Source organism: Pimephales promelas, chromosome 3 (assembly GCF_988280905.1).
Source record: "Pimephales promelas chromosome 3, fPimPro1.hap1.1, whole genome shotgun sequence".
NCBI classification, from domain to species: domain Eukaryota; kingdom Metazoa; phylum Chordata; class Actinopteri; order Cypriniformes; family Leuciscidae; genus Pimephales; species Pimephales promelas.
This window is the reverse complement of record NC_142771.1, coordinates 46,313,720-46,327,720: the sequence shown is the minus strand read 5'-3', so window position 1 is coordinate 46,327,720 and position 14,001 is coordinate 46,313,720. Positions and strand designations below refer to the sequence as shown.

The 14,001-nt window shown below is 44.0% G+C and overlaps 48 non-coding genes and 1 pseudogene across 48 annotated transcripts; all 49 read left to right on the top strand.

The window, feature by feature from the left end:
- The first annotated feature begins 27 nt into the window (after positions 1–27).
- LOC148989963 (5S ribosomal RNA) lies at positions 28–146 on the top strand. Its single transcript, XR_016160722.1, has one exon. It is a non-coding gene; the product is annotated as a 5S ribosomal RNA (ribosomal RNA).
- A 63-nt stretch (positions 147–209) lies between these two features.
- LOC148989962 (5S ribosomal RNA) lies at positions 210–328 on the top strand. The gene has a single exon (XR_016156557.1). It is a non-coding gene; the product is annotated as a 5S ribosomal RNA (ribosomal RNA).
- Positions 329–391: 63 nt separating this feature from the next.
- Positions 392–510, top strand: LOC148989961 (5S ribosomal RNA). Its single transcript, XR_016167826.1, has one exon. It is a non-coding gene; the product is annotated as a 5S ribosomal RNA (ribosomal RNA).
- Positions 511–683: 173 nt separating this feature from the next.
- LOC148989960 (5S ribosomal RNA) lies at positions 684–802 on the top strand. The gene has a single exon (XR_016160721.1). It is a non-coding gene; the product is annotated as a 5S ribosomal RNA (ribosomal RNA).
- A 63-nt stretch (positions 803–865) lies between these two features.
- LOC148989959 (5S ribosomal RNA) lies at positions 866–984 on the top strand. Its single transcript, XR_016156556.1, has one exon. It is a non-coding gene; the product is annotated as a 5S ribosomal RNA (ribosomal RNA).
- Positions 985–1,047: 63 nt separating this feature from the next.
- Positions 1,048–1,166, top strand: LOC148989958 (5S ribosomal RNA). Its single transcript, XR_016156555.1, has one exon. It is a non-coding gene; the product is annotated as a 5S ribosomal RNA (ribosomal RNA).
- Positions 1,167–1,229: 63 nt separating this feature from the next.
- LOC148989957 (5S ribosomal RNA) lies at positions 1,230–1,348 on the top strand. The gene has a single exon (XR_016156554.1). It is a non-coding gene; the product is annotated as a 5S ribosomal RNA (ribosomal RNA).
- Positions 1,349–3,681: 2,333 nt separating this feature from the next.
- On the top strand, positions 3,682–3,800 carry LOC148989956 (5S ribosomal RNA). The gene has a single exon (XR_016160720.1). It is a non-coding gene; the product is annotated as a 5S ribosomal RNA (ribosomal RNA).
- A 63-nt stretch (positions 3,801–3,863) lies between these two features.
- LOC148989955 (5S ribosomal RNA) lies at positions 3,864–3,982 on the top strand. The gene has a single exon (XR_016156553.1). It is a non-coding gene; the product is annotated as a 5S ribosomal RNA (ribosomal RNA).
- Positions 3,983–4,045: 63 nt separating this feature from the next.
- On the top strand, positions 4,046–4,164 carry LOC148989954 (5S ribosomal RNA). Its single transcript, XR_016160719.1, has one exon. It is a non-coding gene; the product is annotated as a 5S ribosomal RNA (ribosomal RNA).
- Positions 4,165–4,227: 63 nt separating this feature from the next.
- Positions 4,228–4,346, top strand: LOC148989953 (5S ribosomal RNA). The gene has a single exon (XR_016156552.1). It is a non-coding gene; the product is annotated as a 5S ribosomal RNA (ribosomal RNA).
- A 63-nt stretch (positions 4,347–4,409) lies between these two features.
- LOC148989952 (5S ribosomal RNA) lies at positions 4,410–4,528 on the top strand. Its single transcript, XR_016167815.1, has one exon. It is a non-coding gene; the product is annotated as a 5S ribosomal RNA (ribosomal RNA).
- Positions 4,529–4,700: 172 nt separating this feature from the next.
- Positions 4,701–4,819, top strand: LOC148989951 (5S ribosomal RNA). The gene has a single exon (XR_016160718.1). It is a non-coding gene; the product is annotated as a 5S ribosomal RNA (ribosomal RNA).
- A 63-nt stretch (positions 4,820–4,882) lies between these two features.
- On the top strand, positions 4,883–5,001 carry LOC148989950 (5S ribosomal RNA). Its single transcript, XR_016156550.1, has one exon. It is a non-coding gene; the product is annotated as a 5S ribosomal RNA (ribosomal RNA).
- A 63-nt stretch (positions 5,002–5,064) lies between these two features.
- On the top strand, positions 5,065–5,183 carry LOC148989949 (5S ribosomal RNA). Its single transcript, XR_016156549.1, has one exon. It is a non-coding gene; the product is annotated as a 5S ribosomal RNA (ribosomal RNA).
- Positions 5,184–5,246: 63 nt separating this feature from the next.
- LOC148989948 (5S ribosomal RNA) lies at positions 5,247–5,365 on the top strand. Its single transcript, XR_016156548.1, has one exon. It is a non-coding gene; the product is annotated as a 5S ribosomal RNA (ribosomal RNA).
- Positions 5,366–7,588: 2,223 nt separating this feature from the next.
- On the top strand, positions 7,589–7,708 carry LOC148989947 (5S ribosomal RNA; annotated as a pseudogene).
- A 63-nt stretch (positions 7,709–7,771) lies between these two features.
- Positions 7,772–7,890, top strand: LOC148989946 (5S ribosomal RNA). The gene has a single exon (XR_016156547.1). It is a non-coding gene; the product is annotated as a 5S ribosomal RNA (ribosomal RNA).
- A 63-nt stretch (positions 7,891–7,953) lies between these two features.
- On the top strand, positions 7,954–8,072 carry LOC148989945 (5S ribosomal RNA). Its single transcript, XR_016156545.1, has one exon. It is a non-coding gene; the product is annotated as a 5S ribosomal RNA (ribosomal RNA).
- Positions 8,073–8,135: 63 nt separating this feature from the next.
- Positions 8,136–8,254, top strand: LOC148989944 (5S ribosomal RNA). Its single transcript, XR_016161701.1, has one exon. It is a non-coding gene; the product is annotated as a 5S ribosomal RNA (ribosomal RNA).
- Positions 8,255–8,317: 63 nt separating this feature from the next.
- LOC148989943 (5S ribosomal RNA) lies at positions 8,318–8,436 on the top strand. Its single transcript, XR_016156544.1, has one exon. It is a non-coding gene; the product is annotated as a 5S ribosomal RNA (ribosomal RNA).
- Positions 8,437–8,608: 172 nt separating this feature from the next.
- LOC148989942 (5S ribosomal RNA) lies at positions 8,609–8,727 on the top strand. The gene has a single exon (XR_016160717.1). It is a non-coding gene; the product is annotated as a 5S ribosomal RNA (ribosomal RNA).
- A 63-nt stretch (positions 8,728–8,790) lies between these two features.
- On the top strand, positions 8,791–8,909 carry LOC148989941 (5S ribosomal RNA). The gene has a single exon (XR_016156543.1). It is a non-coding gene; the product is annotated as a 5S ribosomal RNA (ribosomal RNA).
- Positions 8,910–8,972: 63 nt separating this feature from the next.
- LOC148989940 (5S ribosomal RNA) lies at positions 8,973–9,091 on the top strand. Its single transcript, XR_016156542.1, has one exon. It is a non-coding gene; the product is annotated as a 5S ribosomal RNA (ribosomal RNA).
- A 63-nt stretch (positions 9,092–9,154) lies between these two features.
- Positions 9,155–9,273, top strand: LOC148989939 (5S ribosomal RNA). Its single transcript, XR_016156541.1, has one exon. It is a non-coding gene; the product is annotated as a 5S ribosomal RNA (ribosomal RNA).
- Positions 9,274–9,336: 63 nt separating this feature from the next.
- LOC148989938 (5S ribosomal RNA) lies at positions 9,337–9,455 on the top strand. Its single transcript, XR_016156540.1, has one exon. It is a non-coding gene; the product is annotated as a 5S ribosomal RNA (ribosomal RNA).
- Positions 9,456–9,518: 63 nt separating this feature from the next.
- Positions 9,519–9,637, top strand: LOC148989937 (5S ribosomal RNA). Its single transcript, XR_016156539.1, has one exon. It is a non-coding gene; the product is annotated as a 5S ribosomal RNA (ribosomal RNA).
- Positions 9,638–9,700: 63 nt separating this feature from the next.
- Positions 9,701–9,819, top strand: LOC148989936 (5S ribosomal RNA). Its single transcript, XR_016161446.1, has one exon. It is a non-coding gene; the product is annotated as a 5S ribosomal RNA (ribosomal RNA).
- A 63-nt stretch (positions 9,820–9,882) lies between these two features.
- LOC148989935 (5S ribosomal RNA) lies at positions 9,883–10,001 on the top strand. The gene has a single exon (XR_016156538.1). It is a non-coding gene; the product is annotated as a 5S ribosomal RNA (ribosomal RNA).
- Positions 10,002–10,064: 63 nt separating this feature from the next.
- On the top strand, positions 10,065–10,183 carry LOC148989934 (5S ribosomal RNA). Its single transcript, XR_016156537.1, has one exon. It is a non-coding gene; the product is annotated as a 5S ribosomal RNA (ribosomal RNA).
- A 172-nt stretch (positions 10,184–10,355) lies between these two features.
- Positions 10,356–10,474, top strand: LOC148989933 (5S ribosomal RNA). The gene has a single exon (XR_016160716.1). It is a non-coding gene; the product is annotated as a 5S ribosomal RNA (ribosomal RNA).
- A 63-nt stretch (positions 10,475–10,537) lies between these two features.
- Positions 10,538–10,656, top strand: LOC148989932 (5S ribosomal RNA). The gene has a single exon (XR_016156536.1). It is a non-coding gene; the product is annotated as a 5S ribosomal RNA (ribosomal RNA).
- Positions 10,657–10,719: 63 nt separating this feature from the next.
- Positions 10,720–10,838, top strand: LOC148989931 (5S ribosomal RNA). The gene has a single exon (XR_016156534.1). It is a non-coding gene; the product is annotated as a 5S ribosomal RNA (ribosomal RNA).
- Positions 10,839–10,901: 63 nt separating this feature from the next.
- LOC148989930 (5S ribosomal RNA) lies at positions 10,902–11,020 on the top strand. The gene has a single exon (XR_016156533.1). It is a non-coding gene; the product is annotated as a 5S ribosomal RNA (ribosomal RNA).
- Positions 11,021–11,083: 63 nt separating this feature from the next.
- On the top strand, positions 11,084–11,202 carry LOC148989929 (5S ribosomal RNA). The gene has a single exon (XR_016156532.1). It is a non-coding gene; the product is annotated as a 5S ribosomal RNA (ribosomal RNA).
- Positions 11,203–11,265: 63 nt separating this feature from the next.
- On the top strand, positions 11,266–11,384 carry LOC148989928 (5S ribosomal RNA). Its single transcript, XR_016156531.1, has one exon. It is a non-coding gene; the product is annotated as a 5S ribosomal RNA (ribosomal RNA).
- A 63-nt stretch (positions 11,385–11,447) lies between these two features.
- LOC148989927 (5S ribosomal RNA) lies at positions 11,448–11,566 on the top strand. Its single transcript, XR_016161445.1, has one exon. It is a non-coding gene; the product is annotated as a 5S ribosomal RNA (ribosomal RNA).
- Positions 11,567–11,629: 63 nt separating this feature from the next.
- Positions 11,630–11,748, top strand: LOC148989926 (5S ribosomal RNA). The gene has a single exon (XR_016161444.1). It is a non-coding gene; the product is annotated as a 5S ribosomal RNA (ribosomal RNA).
- Positions 11,749–11,811: 63 nt separating this feature from the next.
- LOC148989925 (5S ribosomal RNA) lies at positions 11,812–11,930 on the top strand. The gene has a single exon (XR_016156530.1). It is a non-coding gene; the product is annotated as a 5S ribosomal RNA (ribosomal RNA).
- Positions 11,931–11,993: 63 nt separating this feature from the next.
- Positions 11,994–12,112, top strand: LOC148989924 (5S ribosomal RNA). Its single transcript, XR_016156528.1, has one exon. It is a non-coding gene; the product is annotated as a 5S ribosomal RNA (ribosomal RNA).
- A 171-nt stretch (positions 12,113–12,283) lies between these two features.
- Positions 12,284–12,402, top strand: LOC148989923 (5S ribosomal RNA). The gene has a single exon (XR_016163797.1). It is a non-coding gene; the product is annotated as a 5S ribosomal RNA (ribosomal RNA).
- A 63-nt stretch (positions 12,403–12,465) lies between these two features.
- On the top strand, positions 12,466–12,584 carry LOC148989922 (5S ribosomal RNA). The gene has a single exon (XR_016156527.1). It is a non-coding gene; the product is annotated as a 5S ribosomal RNA (ribosomal RNA).
- A 63-nt stretch (positions 12,585–12,647) lies between these two features.
- Positions 12,648–12,766, top strand: LOC148989921 (5S ribosomal RNA). Its single transcript, XR_016156526.1, has one exon. It is a non-coding gene; the product is annotated as a 5S ribosomal RNA (ribosomal RNA).
- A 63-nt stretch (positions 12,767–12,829) lies between these two features.
- LOC148989920 (5S ribosomal RNA) lies at positions 12,830–12,948 on the top strand. Its single transcript, XR_016156525.1, has one exon. It is a non-coding gene; the product is annotated as a 5S ribosomal RNA (ribosomal RNA).
- A 63-nt stretch (positions 12,949–13,011) lies between these two features.
- LOC148989919 (5S ribosomal RNA) lies at positions 13,012–13,130 on the top strand. Its single transcript, XR_016161700.1, has one exon. It is a non-coding gene; the product is annotated as a 5S ribosomal RNA (ribosomal RNA).
- A 63-nt stretch (positions 13,131–13,193) lies between these two features.
- Positions 13,194–13,312, top strand: LOC148989918 (5S ribosomal RNA). The gene has a single exon (XR_016156524.1). It is a non-coding gene; the product is annotated as a 5S ribosomal RNA (ribosomal RNA).
- A 174-nt stretch (positions 13,313–13,486) lies between these two features.
- LOC148989917 (5S ribosomal RNA) lies at positions 13,487–13,605 on the top strand. The gene has a single exon (XR_016160715.1). It is a non-coding gene; the product is annotated as a 5S ribosomal RNA (ribosomal RNA).
- A 63-nt stretch (positions 13,606–13,668) lies between these two features.
- Positions 13,669–13,787, top strand: LOC148989916 (5S ribosomal RNA). Its single transcript, XR_016156522.1, has one exon. It is a non-coding gene; the product is annotated as a 5S ribosomal RNA (ribosomal RNA).
- Positions 13,788–13,850: 63 nt separating this feature from the next.
- LOC148989915 (5S ribosomal RNA) lies at positions 13,851–13,969 on the top strand. Its single transcript, XR_016160714.1, has one exon. It is a non-coding gene; the product is annotated as a 5S ribosomal RNA (ribosomal RNA).
- Positions 13,970–14,001: the final 32 nt, after the last annotated feature.

The window sequence follows — 14,001 nt, the reverse complement described above, 5'->3', positions numbered from 1 at the left end:
AATAGCCCAATTTTGGCAGCAGATTTCGCTTACGGCCATACCACCTTGAGAACGCCCGAACTCGTCTGATCTCGGAAGCTAAGCAGGGTCGGGCCTGGTTAGTACTTGAATGGGAGACCGCCTGGGAATACCAGGTGCTGTAAGCTTTATATAGTTTACTACCCTAATGTTCTAACCATTCAAATAGCCCAATTTTGGCAACAGATTTCGCTTACGGCCATACCACCTTGAGAACGCCCGAACTCGTCTGATCTCGGAAGCTAAGCAGGGTCGGGCCTGGTTAGTACTTGGATGGGAGACCGCCTGGGAATACCAGGTGCTGTAAGCTTTATATAGTTTACTACCCTAATGTTCTAACCATTCAAATAGCCCAATTTTGGCAGCAGATTTCGCTTACGGCCATACCACCTTGAGAACGCCCGAACTCGTCTGATCTCGGAAGCTAAGCAGGGTCGGGCCAGGTTAGTACTTGGATGGGAGACCGCCTGGGAATACCAGGTGCTGTAAGCTTTATTGTATAAAAAAAAAAAAAAAAAAAAAAGAGTCAATGAAATGGTTCAAAAATCCTAAATTGTCTTTTTTCCCCTCGAAATGCCTGAAATATTCTCTGAGTTTCTTCAGAAAGCCTGAAAGAGTCTCTTTTTTTTTCTTCTTCAAATAGCCCAATTTTGGCAGCGGATTTCGCTTACGGCCATACCACCTTGAGAACGCCCGAACTCGTCTGATCTCGGAAGCTAAGCAGGGTCGGGCCTGGTTAGTACTTGAATGGGAGACCGCCTGGGAATACCAGGTGCTGTAAGCTTTATATAGTTTACTACCCTAATGTTCTAACCATTCAAATAGCCCAATTTTGGCAGCAGATTTCGCTTACGGCCATACCACCTTGAGAACGCCCGAACTCGTCTGATCTCGGAAGCTAAGCAGGGTCGGGCCTGGTTAGTACTTGGATGGGAGACCGCCTGGGAATACCAGGTGCTGTAAGCTTTATATAGTTTACTACCCTAATGTTCTAACCATTCAAATAGCCCAATTTTGGCAGCAGATTTCGCTTACGGCCATACCACCTTGAGAACGCCCGAACTCGTCTGATCTCGGAAGCTAAGCAGGGTCGGGCCTGGTTAGTACTTGGATGGGAGACCGCCTGGGAATACCAGGTGCTGTAAGCTTTATATAGTTTACTACCCTAATGTTCTAACCATTCAAATAGCCCAATTTTGGCAGCAGATTTCGCTTACGGCCATACCACCTTGAGAACGCCCGAACTCGTCTGATCTCGGAAGCTAAGCAGGGTCGGGCCTGGTTAGTACTTGGATGGGAGACCGCCTGGGAATACCAGGTGCTGTAAGCTTTATATAGTTTACTACCCTAATGTTCTAACCATTCAAATAGCCCAATTTTGGCAGCAGATTTCGCTTACGGCCATACCACCTTGAGAACGCCCGATAGTTGGTACGATCCAGGAAGTGAGTTGGCAGTTGGGAGAGAGAGGCTCTCCCATGTGCTCTGTCTTAGTGAATTTTGTTTGGTTAATTTCAAGTTTTGTTACTTGTATGCTATGTTTTAAGTCCCAAGCAGTTTATCTGCTTGGAAGAAATCTTTCTTTTGAATAATGGCCGGATCAAATGGTAAAGACCCAGGAACGGCAGGAGGAACACAAACGGTGATTGATCAAGATGCAATGGACAAAGGTTTGAATGAGTTTAACGGATTAACCAAGGAGGCTTTTGGGCAGAAAAGTGGCAAGAGAAGAATGGAATATCTGAAAGAGGCAACAGTGGTGATGGATATAATGAACAACAAAGGAATAAAGGCAGAGGATATTATCAGATCAGTGACAAGGAACATAGGCCATGGGAAACTACTGGCAGTGAGACCAAAGAATTCTACTGAATATGAATTGACATTGACGTGTGCGGATGACTGTGATGATCTAATCATTGGTGTGGAAATCAAAGGACAACTCTGTGTAGTAAGGAGGTTGGAGTTAAAGGAATGTGTAGTTTCTTTTATTCACCTGCCTGCCTATGTGGAGGATGAAACAATCGAGGACAAATTAAAGCTTTGGGGAGTTACTCCCATAACAAAAATAAAGAGGAGATTATACCCTGGAACGGACATCACAGACGGCACAAGGTATGTCAAAATAAGATTCCCAAAGGAGATAACCTCACTGCCTTACAGTGCCAAATTTGAAACATCGGAGGGAGAACGGTACTTCAGGGTAATACATGATGGACAGATTAAACTCTGCCGAATGTGTATGCAACCTGGGCATGTTTTTAAAGACTGTCCTGATTTTAAATGTTATGAATGTGCTGAGCAGGGCCATTTCGCTAAAGATTGTAAAGCAGAAAAGTGCTTGGACTGTAACAATGTTTTGATGAAATGTGAATGTGAAACAGAAAATGAATATCAACACTTTGAAGTGACTGAAAGAGGGAATGAGGTAAGTCCTCAGAATGAAGTGGAACAGAACATGAGGAAGGAAAAGGATGGGTTGATTTCAAAAGACTGTAGTAAGGAGCCTAAACAAAAAAACGAGGCGGTGGAAGAAGCAGATGATGGAAGAAAGGAGGAAGAAGAAAAGTCGTGGTGTAATGAAAACATAGTTGAAATGGAGGAAGACGATGATACTACCACAAGGGACAGAGGTAATAGGAATAAAAACAATGTTAATAAGAGAAAGAGAAAAAATGTAAGTGGGAATGTTTTAAAACACAAAGCAATACCTAATCTAAAGCTGGTTTTGAGAAAACAAAAGTTAAGGAGAGATACTTTGGAGAAAAAAAAACAACAGAACAACTGCACATGTATTGGATTGATTTGATGCTTTACAGATTATATAGAAATGTAAATAATGTAATGAAAACATAGTTGAAATGGAGGAAGACGATGATACTACCACAAGGGACAGAGGTAATAGGAATAAAAACAATGTTAATAAGAGAAAGAGAAAAAATGTAAGTGGGAATGTTTTAAAACACAAAGCAATACCTAATCTAAAGCTGGTTTTGAGAAAACAAAAGTTAAGGAGAGATACTTTGGAGAAAAAAAAAAAACAACTGAACAACTGCTATGGAGTTTGAATTTGTCTGAACATGTTTTGGATTGATTTGATGCTTTACAGACTATATAGAAATGTAAATAATGTGATGTGTATATGCATAAATTTATTAAGAAAATTATTTCAGTTTCTGAGAATGGAAAAGGGCGTGCATCCAGAATATATTTGTTTGTATTTTTAATTGAATATACTTTAACTGGAAGATTGAATGTACTTCTAATAACAAGATGGAAAGGGTTAATGGGATGTTTTCTGAATGAAGAAAAGGATGTACATGCATGTATTATTTACAGATTTTTTAAAAAATGTAAACTTTATGTTTTAAATAAAAAAAAAAAAAAAAAAAAGAACGCCCGAACTCGTCTGATCTCGGAAGCTAAGCAGGGTCGGGCCTGGTTAGTACTTGGATGGGAGACCGCCTGGGAATACCAGGTGCTGTAAGCTTTATTGTTTAAAAAAAAAAAAAAAAAAAAAAGAGTCAATGAAATGGTTCAAAAATCCTAAATTGTCTTTTTTCCCCTCGAAATGCCTGAAATATTCTCTGAGTTTCTTCAGAAAGCCTGAAAGAGTCTCTTTTTTTTTCTTCTTCAAATAGCCCAATTTTGGCAGCGGATTTCGCTTACGGCCATACCACCTTGAGAACGCCCGAACTCGTCTGATCTCGGAAGCTAAGCAGGGTCGGGCCTGGTTAGTACTTGAATGGGAGACCGCCTGGGAATACCAGGTGCTGTAAGCTTTATATAGTTTACTACCCTAATGTTCTAACCATTCAAATAGCCCAATTTTGGCAGCAGATTTCGCTTACGGCCATACCACCTTGAGAACGCCCGAACTCGTCTGATCTCGGAAGCTAAGCAGGGTCGGGCCTGGTTAGTACTTGGATGGGAGACCGCCTGGGAATACCAGGTGCTGTAAGCTTTATATAGTTTACTACCCTAATGTTCTAACCATTCAAATAGCCCAATTTTGGCAGCAGATTTCGCTTACGGCCATACCACCTTGAGAACGCCCGAACTCGTCTGATCTCGGAAGCTAAGCAGGGTCGGGCCTGGTTAGTACTTGAATGGGAGACCGCCTGGGAATACCAGGTGCTGTAAGCTTTATATAGTTTACTACCCTAATGTTCTAACCATTCAAATAGCCCAATTTTGGCAACAGATTTCGCTTACGGCCATACCACCTTGAGAACGCCCGAACTCGTCTGATCTCGGAAGCTAAGCAGGGTCGGGCCTGGTTAGTACTTGGATGGGAGACCGCCTGGGAATACCAGGTGCTGTAAGCTTTATATAGTTTACTACCCTAATGTTCTAACCATTCAAATAGCCCAATTTTGGCAGCAGATTTCGCTTACGGCCATACCACCTTGAGAACGCCCGAACTCGTCTGATCTCGGAAGCTAAGCAGGGTCGGGCCAGGTTAGTACTTGGATGGGAGACCGCCTGGGAATACCAGGTGCTGTAAGCTTTATTGTATAAAAAAAAAAAAAAAAAAAAAGAGTCAATGAAATGGTTCAAAAATCCTAAATTGTCTTTTTTCCCCTCGAAATGCCTGAAATATTCTCTGAGTTTCTTCAGAAAGCCTGAAAGAGTCTCTTTTTTTTTCTTCTTCAAATAGCCCAATTTTGGCAGCGGATTTCGCTTACGGCCATACCACCTTGAGAACGCCCGAACTCGTCTGATCTCGGAAGCTAAGCAGGGTCGGGCCTGGTTAGTACTTGAATGGGAGACCGCCTGGGAATACCAGGTGCTGTAAGCTTTATATAGTTTACTACCCTAATGTTCTAACCATTCAAATAGCCCAATTTTGGCAGCAGATTTCGCTTACGGCCATACCACCTTGAGAACGCCCGAACTCGTCTGATCTCGGAAGCTAAGCAGGGTCGGGCCTGGTTAGTACTTGGATGGGAGACCGCCTGGGAATACCAGGTGCTGTAAGCTTTATATAGTTTACTACCCTAATGTTCTAACCATTCAAATAGCCCAATTTTGGCAGCAGATTTCGCTTACGGCCATACCACCTTGAGAACGCCCGAACTCGTCTGATCTCGGAAGCTAAGCAGGGTCGGGCCTGGTTAGTACTTGGATGGGAGACCGCCTGGGAATACCAGGTGCTGTAAGCTTTATATAGTTTACTACCCTAATGTTCTAACCATTCAAATAGCCCAATTTTGGCAGCAGATTTCGCTTACGGCCATACCACCTTGAGAACGCCCGAACTCGTCTGATCTCGGAAGCTAAGCAGGGTCGGGCCTGGTTAGTACTTGGATGGGAGACCGCCTGGGAATACCAGGTGCTGTAAGCTTTATATAGTTTACTACCCTAATGTTCTAACCATTCAAATAGCCCAATTTTGGCAGCAGATTTCGCTTACGGCCATACCACCTTGAGAACGCCCGATAGTTGGTACGATCCAGGAAGTGAGTTGGCAGTTGGGAGAGAGAGGCTCTCCCATGTGCTCTGTCTTAGTGAATTTTGTTTGGTTAATTTCAAGTTTTGTTACTTGTATGCTATGTTTTAAGTCCCAAGCAGTTTATCTGCTTGGAAGAAATCTTTCTTTTGAATAATGGCCGGATCAAATGGTAAAGACCCAGGAACGGCAGGAGGAACACAAACGGTGATTGATCAAGATGCAATGGACAAAGGTTTGAATGAGTTTAACGGATTAACCAAGGAGGCTTTTGGGCAGAAAAGTGGCAAGAGAAGAATGGAATATCTGAAAGAGGCAACAGTGGTGATGGATATAATGAACAACAAAGGAATAAAGGCAGAGGATATTATCAGATCAGTGACAAGGAACATAGGCCATGGGAAACTACTGGCAGTGAGACCAAAGAATTCTACTGAATATGAATTGACATTGACGTGTGCGGATGACTGTGATGATCTAATCAATGGTGTGGAAATCAAAGGACAACTCTGTGTAGTAAGGAGGTTGGAGTTAAAGGAATGTGTAGTTTCTTTTATTCACCTGCCTGCCTATGTGGAGGATGAAACAATCGAGGACAAATTAAAGCTTTGGGGAGTTACTCCCATAACAAAAATAAAGAGGAGATTATACCCTGGAACGGACATCACAGACGGCACAAGGTATGTCAAAATAAGATTCCCAAAGGAGATAACCTCACTGCCTTACAGTGCCAAATTTGAAACATCGGAGGGAGAACGGTACTTCAGGGTAATACATGATGGACAGATTAAACTCTGCCGAATGTGTATGCAACCTGGGCATGTTTTTAAAGACTGTCCTGATTTTAAATGTTATGAATGTGCTGAGCAGGGCCATTTCGCTAAAGATTGTAAAGCAGAAAAGTGCTTGGACTGTAACAATGTTTTGATGAAATGTGAATGTGAAACAGAAAATGAATATCAACACTTTGAAGTGACTGAAAGAGGGAATGAGGTAAGTCCTCAGAATGAAGTGGAACAGAACATGAGGAAGGAAAAGGATGGGTTGATTTCAAAAGACTGTAGTAAGGAGCCTAAACAAAAAAACGAGGCGGTGGAAGAAGCAGATGATGGAAGAAAGGAGGAAGAAGAAAAGTCGTGGTGTAATGAAAACATAGTTGAAATGGAGGAAGACGATGATACTACCACAAGGGACAGAGGTAATAGGAATAAAAACAATGTTAATAAGAGAAAGAGAAAAAATGTAAGTGGGAATGTTTTAAAACACAAAGCAATACCTAATCTAAAGCTGGTTTTGAGAAAACAAAAGTTAAGGAGAGATACTTTGGAGAAAAAAAAACAACAGAACAACTGCACATGTATTGGATTGATTTGATGCTTTACAGATTATATAGAAATGTAAATAATGTAATGAAAACATAGTTGAAATGGAGGAAGACGATGATACTACCACAAGGGACAGAGGTAATAGGAATAAAAACAATGTTAATAAGAGAAAGAGAAAAAATGTAAGTGGGAATGTTTTAAAACACAAAGCAATACCTAATCTAAAGCTGGTTTTGAGAAAACAAAAGTTAAGGAGAGATACTTTGGAGAAAAAAAAAAAACAACTGAACAACTGCTATGGAGTTTGAATTTGTCTGAACATGTTTTGGATTGATTTGATGCTTTACAGACTATATAGAAATGTAAATAATGTGATGTGTATATGCATAAATTTATTAAGAAAATTATTTCAGTTTCTGAGAATGGAAAAGGGCGTGCATCCAGAATATATTTGTTTGTATTTTTAATTGAATATACTTTAACTGGAAGATTGAATGTACTTCTAATAACAAGATGGAAAGGGTTAATGGGATGTTTTCTGAATGAAGAAAAGGATGTACATGCATGTATTATTTACAGATTTTTTAAAAAATGTAAACTTTATGTTTTAAATAAAAAAAAAAAAAAAAAAAAGAACGCCCGAACTCGTCTGATCTCGGAAGCTAAGCAGGGTCGGGCCTGGTTAGTACTTGGATGGGAGACCGCCTGGGAATACCAGGTGCTGTAAGCTTTATATAGTTTACTACCCTAATGTTCTAACCATTCAAATAGCCCAATTTTGGCAGCAGATTTCGCTTACGGCCATACCACCTTGAGGACGCCCGGAACTCGTCTGATCTCGGAAGCTAAGCAGGGTCGGGCCTGGTTAGTACTTGGATGGGAGACCGCCTGGGAATACCAGGTGCTGTAAGCTTTATATAGTTTACTACCCTAATGTTCTAACCATTCAAATAGCCCAATTTTGGCAGCAGATTTCGCTTACGGCCATACCACCTTGAGAACGCCCGAACTCGTCTGATCTCGGAAGCTAAGCAGGGTCGGGCCTGGTTAGTACTTGGATGGGAGACCGCCTGGGAATACCAGGTGCTGTAAGCTTTATATAGTTTACTACCCTAATGTTCTAACCATTCAAATAGCCCAATTTTGGCAGCACATTTCGCTTACGGCCATACCACCTTGAGAACGCCCGAACTCGTCTGATCTCGGAAGCTAAGCAGGGTCGGGCCTGGTTAGTACTTGGATGGGAGACCGCCTGGGAATACCAGGTGCTGTAAGCTTTATATAGTTTACTACCCTAATGTTCTAACCATTCAAATAGCCCAATTTTGGCAGCAGATTTCGCTTACGGCCATACCACCTTGAGAACGCCCGAACTCGTCTGATCTCGGAAGCTAAGCAGGGTCGGGCCTGGTTAGTACTTGGATGGAAGACCGCCTGGGAATACCAGGTGCTGTAAGCTTTATATAGTTTACTACCCTAATGTTCTAACCATTCAAATAGCCCAATTTTGGCAGCAGATTTCGCTTACGGCCATACCACCTTGAGAACGCCCGAACTCGTCTGATCTCGGAAGCTAAGCAGGGTCGGGCCTGGTTAGTACTTGGATGGGAGACCGCCTGGGAATACCAGGTGCTGTAAGCTTTATTGTTTAAAAAAAAAAAAAAAAAAAAAGAGTCAATGAAATGGTTCAAAAATCCTAAATTGTCTTTTTTCCCCTCGAAATGCCTGAAATATTCTCTGAGTTTCTTCAGAAAGCCTGAAAGAGTCTCTTTTTTTTTCTTCTTCAAATAGCCCAATTTTGGCAGCGGATTTCGCTTACGGCCATACCACCTTGAGAACGCCCGAACTCGTCTGATCTCGGAAGCTAAGCAGGGTCGGGCCTGGTTAGTACTTGAATGGGAGACCGCCTGGGAATACCAGGTGCTGTAAGCTTTATATAGTTTACTACCCTAATGTTCTAACCATTCAAATAGCCCAATTTTGGCAGCAGATTTCGCTTACGGCCATACCACCTTGAGAACGCCCGAACTCGTCTGATCTCGGAAGCTAAGCAGGGTCGGGCCTGGTTAGTACTTGGATGGGAGACCGCCTGGGAATACCAGGTGCTGTAAGCTTTATATAGTTTACTACCCTAATGTTCTAACCATTCAAATAGCCCAATTTTGGCAGCAGATTTCGCTTACGGCCATACCACCTTGAGAACGCCCGAACTCGTCTGATCTCGGAAGCTAAGCAGGGTCGGGCCTGGTTAGTACTTGGATGGGAGACCGCCTGGGAATACCAGGTGCTGTAAGCTTTATATAGTTTACTACCCTAATGTTCTAACCATTCAAATAGCCCAATTTTGGCAGCAGATTTCGCTTACGGCCATACCACCTTGAGAACGCCCGAACTCGTCTGATCTCGGAAGCTAAGCAGGGTCGGGCCTGGTTAGTACTTGGATGGGAGACCGCCTGGGAATACCAGGTGCTGTAAGCTTTATATAGTTTACTACCCTAATGTTCTAACCATTCAAATAGCCCAATTTTGGCAGCAGATTTCGCTTACGGCCATACCACCTTGAGAACGCCCGAACTCGTCTGATCTCGGAAGCTAAGCAGGGTCGGGCCTGGTTAGTACTTGGATGGGAGACCGCCTGGGAATACCAGGTGCTGTAAGCTTTATATAGTTTACTACCCTAATGTTCTAACCATTCAAATAGCCCAATTTTGGCAGCAGATTTCGCTTACGGCCATACCACCTTGAGAACGCCCGAACTCGTCTGATCTCGGAAGCTAAGCAGGGTCGGGCCTGGTTAGTACTTGGATGGGAGACCGCCTGGGAATACCAGGTGCTGTAAGCTTTATATAGTTTACTACCCTAATGTTCTAACCATTCAAATAGCCCAATTTTGGCAGCAGATTTCGCTTACGGCCATACCACCTTGAGGACGCCCGAACTCGTCTGATCTCGGAAGCTAAGCAGGGTCGGGCCTGGTTAGTACTTGGATGGGAGACCGCCTGGGAATACCAGGTGCTGTAAGCTTTATATAGTTTACTACCCTAATGTTCTAACCATTCAAATAGCCCAATTTTGGCAGCAGATTTCGCTTACGGCCATACCACCTTGAGAACGCCCGAACTCGTCTGATCTCGGAAGCTAAGCAGGGTCGGGCCTGGTTAGTACTTGGATGGGAGACCGCCTGGGAATACCAGGTGCTGTAAGCTTTATATAGTTTACTACCCTAATGTTCTAACCATTCAAATAGCCCAATTTTGGCAGCAGATTTCGCTTACGGCCATACCACCTTGAGAACGCCCGAACTCGTCTGATCTCGGAAGCTAAGCAGGGTCGGGCCTGGTTAGTACTTGGATGGGAGACCGCCTGGGAATACCAGGTGCTGTAAGCTTTATTGTTTAAAAAAAAAAAAAAAAAAAAAGAGTCAATGAAATGGTTCAAAAATCCTAAATTGTCTTTTTTCCCCTCGAAATGCCTGAAATATTCTCTGAGTTTCTTCAGAAAGCCTGAAAGAGTCTCTTTTTTTTTCTTCTTCAAATAGCCCAATTTTGGCAGCGGATTTCGCTTACGGCCATACCACCTTGAGAACGCCCGAACTCGTCTGATCTCGGAAGCTAAGCAGGGTCGGGCCTGGTTAGTACTTGAATGGGAGACCGCCTGGGAATACCAGGTGCTGTAAGCTTTATATAGTTTACTACCCTAATGTTCTAACCATTCAAATAGCCCAATTTTGGCAGCAGATTTCGCTTACGGCCATACCACCTTGAGAACGCCCGAACTCGTCTGATCTCGGAAGCTAAGCAGGGTCGGGCCTGGTTAGTACTTGGATGGGAGACCGCCTGGGAATACCAGGTGCTGTAAGCTTTATATAGTTTACTACCCTAATGTTCTAACCATTCAAATAGCCCAATTTTGGCAGCAGATTTCGCTTACGGCCATACCACCTTGAGAACGCCCGAACTCGTCTGATCTCGGAAGCTAAGCAGGGTCGGGCCTGGTTAGTACTTGGATGGGAGACCGCCTGGGAATACCAGGTGCTGTAAGCTTTATATAGTTTACTACCCTAATGTTCTAACCATTCAAATAGCCCAATTTTGGCAGCAGATTTCGCTTACGGCCATACCACCTTGAGAACGCCCGAACTCGTCTGATCTCGGAAGCTAAGCAGGGTCGGGCCTGGTTAGTACTTGGATGGGAGACCGCCTGGGAATACCAGGTGCTGTAAGCTTTATATAGTTTACTACCCTAATGTTCTAACCATTCAAATAGCCCAATTTTGGCAGCAGATTTCGCTTACGGCCATACCACCTTGAGAACGCCCGAACTCGTCTGATCTCGGAAGCTAAGCAGGGTCGGGCCTGGTTAGTACTTGGATGGGAGACCGCCTGGGAATACCAGGTGCTGTAAGCTTTATATAGTTTACTACCCTAATGTTCTAACCATTCAAATAGCCCAATTTTGGCAGCAGATTTCGCTTACGGCCATACCACCTTGAGAACGCCCGAACTCGTCTGATCTCGGAAGCTAAGCAGGGTCGGGCCTGGTTAGTACTTGGATGGGAGACCGCCTGGGAATACCAGGTGCTGTAAGCTTTATATAGTTTACTACCCTAATGTTCTAACCATTCAAATAGCCCAATTTTGGCAGCAGATTTCGCTTACGGCCATACCACCTTGAGGACGCCCGAACTCGTCTGATCTCGGAAGCTAAGCAGGGTCGGGCCTGGTTAGTACTTGGATGGGAGACCGCCTGGGAATACCAGGTGCTGTAAGCTTTATATAGTTTACTACCCTAATGTTCTAACCATTCAAATAGCCCAATTTTGGCAGCAGATTTCGCTTACGGCCATACCACCTTGAGGACGCCCGAACTCGTCTGATCTCGGAAGCTAAGCAGGGTCGGGCCTGGTTAGTACTTGGATGGGAGACCGCCTGGGAATACCAGGTGCTGTAAGCTTTATATAGTTTACTACCCTAATGTTCTAACCATTCAAATAGCCCAATTTTGGCAGCAGATTTCGCTTACGGCCATACCACCTTGAGAACGCCCGAACTCGTCTGATCTCGGAAGCTAAGCAGGGTCGGGCCTGGTTAGTACTTGGATGGGAGACCGCCTGGGAATACCAGGTGCTGTAAGCTTTATATAGTTTACTACCCTAATGTTCTAACCATTCAAATAGCCCAATTTTGGCAGCAGATTTCGCTTACGGCCATACCACCTTGAGAACGCCCGAACTCGTCTGATCTCGGAAGCTAAGCAGGGTCGGGCCTGGTTAGTACTTGGATGGGAGACCGCCTGGGAATACCAGGTGCTGTAAGCTTTATTGTTTAAAAAAAAAAAAAAAAAAAAGAGTCAATGAAATGGTTCAAAAATCCTAAATTGTCTTTTTTCCCCTCGAAATGCCTGAAATATTCTCTGAGTTTGTTCAGAAAGCCTGAAAGAGTCTCTTTTTTTTTCTTCTTAAAATAGCCCAATTTTGGCAGCGGATTTCGCTTACGGCCATACCACCTTGAGAACGCCCGAACTCGTCTGATCTCGGAAGCTAAGCAGGGTCGGGCCTGGTTAGTACTTGAATGGGAGACGGCCTGGGAATACCAGGTGCTGTAAGCTTTATATAGTTTACTACCCTAATGTTCTAACCATTCAAATAGCCCAATTTTGGCAGCAGATTTCGCTTACGGCCATACCACCTTGAGAACGCCCGAACTCGTCTGATCTCGGAAGCTAAGCAGGGTCGGGCCTGGTTAGTACTTGGATGGGAGACCGCCTGGGAATACCAGGTGCTGTAAGCTTTATATAGTTTACTACCCTAATGTTCTAACCATTCAAATAGCCCAATTTTGGCAGCAGATTTCGCTTACGGCCATACCACCTTGAGAACGCCCGAACTCGTCTGATCTCGGAAGCTAAGCAGGGTCGGGCCTGGTTAGTACTTGGATGGGAGACCGCCTGGGAATACCAGGTGCTGTAAGCTTTATATAGTTTACTACCCTAATGTTCTAACCATTCAAATAGCCCAATTTTGGCAGCAGATTTCGCTTACGGCCATACCACCTTGAGAACGCCCGAACTCGTCTGATCTCGGAAGCTAAGCAGGGTCGGGCCTGGTTAGTACTTGGATGGGAGACCGCCTGGGAATACCAGGTGCTGTAAGCTTTATATAGTTTACTACCCTAATGTTCTAACCATTCAAATAGCCCAATTTTGGCAGCAGATTTCGCTTACGGCCATACCACCTTGAGAACGCCCGAACTCGTCTGATCTCGGAAGCTAAGCAGGGTCGGGCCTGGTTAGTACTTGGATGGAAGACCGCCTGGGAATACCAGGTGCTGTAAGCTTTATATAGTTTACTACCCTAATGTTCTAACCATTCAAATAGCCCAATTTTGGCAGCAGATTTCGCTTACGGCCATACCACCTTGAGAACGCCCGAACTCGTCTGATCTCGGAAGCTAAGCAGGGTCGGGCCTGGTTAGTACTTGGATGGGAGACCGCCTGGGAATACCAGGTGCTGTAAGCTTTATTGTTTAAAAAAAAAAAAAAAAAAAAAAAGAGTCAATGAAATGGTTCAAAAATCCTAAATTGTCTTTTTTCCCCTCGAAATGCCTGAAATATTCTCTGAGTTTCTTCAGAAAGCCTGAAAGAGTCTCTTTTTTTTTCTTCTTCAAATAGCCCAATTTTGGCAGCGGATTTCGCTTACGGCCATACCACCTTGAGAACGCCCGAACTCGTCTGATCTCGGAAGCTAAGCAGGGTCGGGCCTGGTTAGTACTTGAATGGGAGACCGCCTGGGAATACCAGGTGCTGTAAGCTTTATATAGTTTACTACCCTAATGTTCTAACCATTCAAATAGCCCAATTTTGGCAGCAGATTTCGCTTACGGCCATACCACCTTGAGAACGCCCGAACTCGTCTGATCTCGGAAGCTAAGCAGGGTCGGGCCTGGTTAGTACTTGGATGGGAGACCGCCTGGGAATACCAGGTGCTGTAAGCTTTATATAGTTTACTACCCTAATGTTCTAACCATTCAAATAGCCCAATTTTGGCAGCAGATTTCGCTTACGGCCATACCACCTTGAGAACGCCCGAACTCGTCTGATCTCGGAAGCTAAGCAGGGTCGGGCCTGGTTAGTACTTGAATGGGAGACCGCCTGGGAATACCAGGTGCTGTAAGCTTTATATAGTTTACTACCCTAATGTTCTAACCA